Source organism: Papaver somniferum, chromosome 10 (genome assembly GCF_003573695.1).
Source record: "Papaver somniferum cultivar HN1 chromosome 10, ASM357369v1, whole genome shotgun sequence".
NCBI classification, from domain to species: domain Eukaryota; kingdom Viridiplantae; phylum Streptophyta; class Magnoliopsida; order Ranunculales; family Papaveraceae; genus Papaver; species Papaver somniferum.
In genome coordinates this window covers 165,404,847-165,411,826 of record NC_039367.1, presented here as the reverse complement: position 1 = coordinate 165,411,826, position 6,980 = coordinate 165,404,847, and the positions used below count along the sequence as shown (strand labels likewise).

The window sequence follows — 6,980 nt, the reverse complement described above, 5'->3', positions numbered from 1 at the left end:
ACTCTTTACTAACATGTCGTCTATGTATACTTCTAATGTTTTGTGTATCCATTTCGGGAACACCTTCTCTACCATTATTTGGTATGTTGCTCCCGCATTTCGCAAACCAAATGGCATTTTCGTGTAACAATACAAACCTCTAGGGGAGAAAAAAACAGTATGATCTTGATCTTCTTCAGCGAGAGGGATCTGTTTATATCCTTTGTACCCATCTAAAGACGGTACCCTATCATTTCCCGCTGCTGATTCCATCATTTGAGGAATATCTGTTAAGGTAAAGCTATCCTTAGGTCAGGCTTTGTTTAAATCAGTGAAATCTATGCAAATACTTATTCCTTTGTTTTTCTTTGGAACAATGACCATGTTCGCTATCCACTATGGGTATTTAGCTTCTCTTATAATTCCTGCATTAAGCATTTTCTGTAGTTCTTCTTCTATTTGGGAATGGTAGGATGTTGCGATTTTTCTTATTCTTTGTTTAAATGGTCTCACATTCTTGTTAATCTTCAGCTTGTGACATGAAATTGATGGATCTATTCCCGGTATCTCATCCATGCTCCTTGCGAAAATGTCTTTATATTCTCGCAAAAGGTTAATAGTTCTTTCTTCTTCTTCTACATCCATCTTGGTTCCAATTCTCAATATTAGAGGTTCTTCTATAGTCCCAACGTTTACTTCTTTTGTTGGTTCTGCGACAGTGTAACTGGACTTGGGTTCCCCCATTGGTGTTGGTTATTTTATTGTTTTCACAGGTCATTCTCCTTCTTCCGAAATTTCGCTGGGTATTCCCATGCCTTGTTTTTCCCTTATCATGTACACTCTAAATTCTTCTTCTTTCTTTGCCTCCTTTGCCAACTTTTTGCAAAATTGTTTCTTTTTTGCTCGTCCTTCATAATGATTTACTTCAATTTGATGACATAATTTCGGATTGTCAACATCTCCTATGATTTCACCTATTCCATTTGGTGTTGGGAATTTAATACATTGATGCAACGTTGATACTATAGCTTTTATCGCATGTATCCATGGTCTTCCTAGCAACATATTATATGGCGATTCCATATCCACCACGCATAGTTTCACGTGTTTCAATCTCTCTTAGTGGAATTCGTACCACTATTTCTCCTTTAGGTTTTGTTGTGGATTTTCCAAAGCCATGAACAAGATATGTTGAACTGGACATTTCTTCATCTTTAAATCCCATTCCCCTGAACGCATGATAAAATATTATATCCACTGAACTTCCTGTATCAACTAAAGTTCTGTTCAATGTCCATTCTTCCGTGGATTTTGTTGTTGTCCCCTTCCCTTTTCGCGTAATAGGCACTGTAATAACCAATGGAGATGTGTGGTTCAAATTTTATTTTGGTATTTCTGCCGCCATGAATGTGATTTTTTGCTTTTCCCAATCTTTCAAGGGTGATGTCTTTTCTACCGCCATAACCTTCCTTCCTTCAAAATCTCGTTTATGTATCCTTCCTTTGATGTTTTCATGGAATTCATTAACAATTGTTTTTTTATCATATTACACTCCAATCTTTTGTCATCTTCATTGACTATAATAATTTTTATTTTAACTGGTTCACTGATTTGTTTAATCACTTTCTTGATTTGAACAATCTCAATAACAATCTTCAACTTTCAATCTTCAGCCTCCACGTTTCTAGCGCCATTATGTAGTTGCAGGAAATCCTACACTACACCCCTCATAAGATTTCATTAACATTCAACACATTTTAGATTAACAATCTTAATTTTATTGATGAATCTTTGAAAAATCTTACAAGAAAAGATAAAAGAATCAAGAGTAACCTCTGCTCTAGATTTTCTCTCTCCTATTTACTTATTTTTCACTCAGAAAAGATCTCTCTCTTCCTTACAGCTGATCGGCTCTTTATATAGAGTTTTACATAGTGGATGACAACTAATCTAACCTTTATTTTCGGATATGGCTAGAGACATTCTCACAACCTTACAAATGTTAATCTCGCAAACTCCCTAATTTTCGCAGGACCATCACACTTTTCTCATGATTTAGCTGACGTCGTTTATTATGTCATTTCTGAAGCTGTTCTACGACACTGTCGTGTTGTATTGTTAATAATTTCGTTGAGAAATTATTGCTGTGAGATTCTGATCCTACAACTATGGTAGTCTGAAAACAACACCTTTTGATTGTTTTTGCAGAGTTTATTCTTTTGTTGTATGAGACTTTTTATTCTAAATGTTTGAATCATTTTTGTGAACAACTTGATTTCATGAATGAGAATGTATTTTGGGACAAAATACTGTGTGAATGAATGATCAGAAGGGTAAAGGGAAAGGAATCCTTCCAAAGAAACCGAGTAAGTTCATTACCAAATTTTCAAATTTTAGCAACACTTTAATGGCGTTACTATTGGGTCACCGCTACCGTTGGAATTTGCTTCTAGGGAAGGTTAGAAAAGTATTTGGGATGGATTTTAAAACCATCCTACAGCATGAAGTCGTCCCTAGAAGTATTAGTGACGGTAAGTGAGAACCGTCCCTAAAAGTCAGAACCGTCCCTAGTAGTATTAGTGACGGTGGATCTAGGGACGGTTCCGACGGTAGAGGAACCGTCCCTAATACCTTTTTGGGACGGCTTTAGGCTTTTCGGGCGCTTTTTTGACTGTCCCAAGAGGCCTTCTGTTTTGTAGTGATATATTAAGTAATATCTCAATCAAAGAACAAAGCAACAACTAATAAGTAGCAATAATACTAGCAAACCAAAGTGCCAAACACACACAATAAAGTCTTTAAAATCCGAAAAAAGAACAAGTAGTAGTAGGCAGTAGCACACAAACACACACACTAAGTATTGAAAATGAGAAAATCTGAAAAAAAAAAAAGAACAACTAGCAGTGCAGCTAGTGCTGCAGTAGCAATGACTGGACAGTGGTGGCAATGACAAATACAAAGTCTTGAATCTTGATCTTCTAATCCATGTCAGCAACACTTGTGGTGGTGGCATTATTGTTGATAGGACCAAGTAACGCTGCAAAAACAAATAATAGCAGTTAGTAACTATTAGTCTATATCTTTTACTGCCAAACACAAGTAATAATGTAATATGTATATCAATATATGTTTGTATAATTGTATGTTACCTTTTTAAATTTCAACATCATCATCTGGCATGTAATCAGATAGAAGATCAAGTTGTATTGGCTTCCTTAGCATGTCTCTAGTCCAATAACAAATTTCAGCAACTAATCAAGATTACCTGCAACAATACACTTGATCAAGTCAGATAAATAAATCAAGATTATCTACTCCTAAAACTTTAAGCAACACAAAACTTATTCACATTAACTTCTCAGTACCTATTGATTCTTCATTTCAATAAAATCCATTTTATTTAGACAAACAGGGAGGTGATGAAACATAAGAAGATTCATGAAACATAAGAACTAACTACTTGTCATTCTTGTCCTGCTCTAACATGTAACTGCAGTTAACTACTTGGTACTTATATCATCATCAACAAAGTCTAACAACAGTATAATGAACCAAATCGTAACCCCAGATTGCTAATTGTAACTAGTAGGAACACCTAACCCATATTAACTTTATAAACAAAAGTTACAAAACCACAGAATTTGAGCATCACTGCAAGTAAATGCACTTTGACAACACCAAAAAGATTGAGTAACTAACTAATTATCTACCTACTTCTAGCAATCATGTAAATTAGAAATCAGAACAATTACTAACACCCTAATTTCATTAACAAAAAGAAAAAGAAGTACTCAAATTACTAAAACAGCACCATTACCATTCAAAGATTAGCACTAGACACTAGAGAGTGAATTAGGAACAACATAATCCAAAACAACAACAAATCTCTAACCTTTTCCTTCTCTTTCTCCACTCCCTTAGATAATCTGATTGATACTTAATCCAGTTCAGTTCCTTTCTTTTCCCTTTGTCTTACCCTGTGAAAGTGAAATCCTAAAATAATCAGATATAACTTTCAAGATCAAAAGATTCAAAACTTCACAAAAGTAATGATTACACATCGAAGCTTTTTCTTGATTATTCATGAATCATCAACGAAAACATGATTATAATGAAAGAGAGGTACACAGATAAGAAGATGCAGATTAGAAGAAACGTTAACCTAAATTGAATTGAAAAAAATATCAAAATCTGCAACATCTAGTTACCTCTTAGTAAGAATTGAGACATAAACCAATATCAATCAACGAGACAGAGGAGTAATCCAACGAAGTTCTTCACTTCTTCTCCTTCTCAGAGACAGAGGAGAGACGGAAAGAAAAAAAGAAACGAAATTGAGAATAGAAACCCTATCCCTATAATGTTTGCTTATATACCACCACTTAATCCAACGATTATTATTGATCTATCATCCCCTAAATCTGACGGCTACAACTAATCGGTACAGACGGTACGGTTCGACACGGGACTAGGTCAGGACCGTGTGCCTGTACCTCCCTAGCCCCGGTTCCTATTTTTAGGACCGGTACCTGTACCCCGTTCCTCGGTTCGGTACAAAACTAAATACGGTTCCACGAGTTCCGGGACGGTCCGTCGGTCCGGCTCGGCTCCTGTGCACCCTTAATTTGGCCTCACAATGTCAGAGACGACTGTAGAAAAAAGAAACTGGAAAATCTGTTTAATTCACTGGCGCACCACCATTCCAAGGCACACTTGTGGTTGTTGTTTGCATCTGTGTCTTCCCATGTGCTTAGTGCTTGATGTTGATTCTGTGTTTTTTCCGACAATTATCTCATCATGATGTATATTGATTCTCACCATTATCTATATGCAGATGTCTTATCAATTTTTCTGATTTCATGAATTGGCGTATTGTGTAGCATGTTTTCTTGCGATAATCAGCCCCATTTTATTGCAACATTTTCATTCATTGGTATGACTTATGATTCTGAGTTTACTGTTAACTTTTCGTAGCCATTGGAGGAGTGTCCAGGCCTCGCCAGGGTTAAGGGTTAAATTATTAAAGATATTTTTTTTCAAACTACTGAACTAATAATAGCTTTGACCAGTATGGTACAATGCAATTTCCCCTTTCTTCATCAAGTAAATGAAATGTTACCAGTCGATCAATTTAAATTCTACTCCCTCCGCTACTTTTTAACAGACCAGTTTCTATAAATAAATATTTCAAAAAAATAGGCCAGTTTCTTAATTGGGAAAGTCAAATGTTACTTTGATTTTCTGGGACCACTTTTTTTTTTACTTCTTTTGATGACAAGTGTTATGTGGACCATTTTACTTATTTCTTTTGCTGACAAGTGTCATGGAGACCATTTCACTTCACTTCTTTTATTGACAGGTATCTAGAGGACCACTTTCAATAATTAGTTCTATTAATTTTCTTAATTTTCTCAAAAAAAAGAAATTGGCCTATTAAAAAGTAATGGAGAGAGTACTTATGAAGAGAACATGTAAATCTAAACCAATTCTATGTATTGCGCTTTCGCCCCTGAGAGAAGTTTGTTAGAATGCAATTCTACAGTTGATCACCCACCAAAATGCTTGTTACTCCCATTTTGAAGACCGTGTTCACATTCCCTTTTCCTTCAGCGCGGATATTATGCCATTTACATGTGCATAAAGTTTCGGCATCTCGCGTGAACAGAGCGGTTACGGCTGCGGCAGTTACAGCATACTGAAGAGGCATTTTGGGACCCAGTACTCAAATCAATTAGTCCTCCTATAATTCCATCTTTTATTTATTTAGAAGATATAACACAATCAAGAATAAGACAAATTAATGGTATAGTGAATTAGGTAAAACAGCCGGCGTAATTAAAAAACCCTGTTTCGTGGAGGGAAGAGCATATGGTATCGTCTGTGAAGTGGTGATACAGACGAAAGTTGTCTTTGCCAGGATATCCTGGGCTCAGTACCAATCTTAGCCGGGTCAATAGCAGCAGAGCATCATCTGGTAACTTGTTCTGAAGTATTTTGGGTCTTTCAACTTGTTGCTCCAGGATGAATGCTTGTCTTGTTGGTGGCTATAGACAAGTATTTGAGATGTGGAGACATCCATTTGAGAGGACATATCATCATGCTAAGATCACCAGGTAATTCATCACCAACAACATTGCTTCAATATCTGTAGAATGGAGTAGTTGAGTGCAAATATGTGCCTGTGATGATGCGTACAAAATTCAGTAAAACATTTGAGAGACAGGAAAAGAGATAGAGATAATGAATTAGTTGAGAGTAATTAAGTGGTATCGACGAGCAAGAAGAAGCTTTAAATTTTCATGGATCGAAATTGCTGGGAGTGTGTTTGAATGAGAATGCAGATCTGGTAGGTATAAATAGAGAGAGTTTCTGTGGCAGGGAGAGTGAGTTTGGAGCATTGGAAATGTAGAAAGAGAGAGCAAAGAGTAAAAGAGGAACACACCATGTGAAAATAATTCATGAAATGTAGGAAAATTAAACTTTTTTTGACACCTAAAGTTGTCTACGGTTTTAGGGAAATGATTCCTTATGTGAGGTCTATGTTAAGCTCGATGATCAATCAATCATACTTTTCTAAAAGATAAAGAGACACTTCCCTGTGCAATCTTGTATGTATCTCTATTGTTATCTAGTGGGGAGGGGAAGGAAGGACCCTTCCACTATGATGATCAATCAATTATATATGTTAATGCTTTTGTTACTTTACTTTGTTTCCTTTAGTTAAGGCTGTAAAAGAAATATGTGCTTCCAAAGTATATGTGAAGAGTATAAACCTGATACCCTGAGCAAAAAACATTAGTTAGAATTTATCTGACAAGTATGTACACAAGTTAGTTGACGGCAATGGTTTCTAATTGTTCTGTTTACCTGTAATAAACATCGATACAAAATGGGTTTAAACACGAGTTACGGCCTTGACAGTTATGGTGCATGGTTTGTGAAAATGGGCAGCCAATAAATTAGAACTGTGCATGATATAGAAGACGCTTATTGGTTCGACA

At 36.0% G+C, this 6,980-nt stretch overlaps 1 long non-coding RNA gene across 1 annotated transcript; it reads right to left on the bottom strand.

The window, feature by feature from the left end:
* Positions 1–2,904: 2,904 nt before the first annotated feature.
* On the bottom strand, positions 2,905–4,342 carry LOC113317427. Its single transcript, XR_003343525.1, has 4 exons — positions 4,188–4,342; positions 3,872–3,956; positions 3,129–3,244; positions 2,905–3,016 (listed from the first exon to the last, which is right to left on the bottom strand). It is a non-coding gene; the product is annotated as an uncharacterized LOC113317427 (long non-coding RNA).
* Between the last annotated feature and the right edge of the window lie 2,638 nt (positions 4,343–6,980).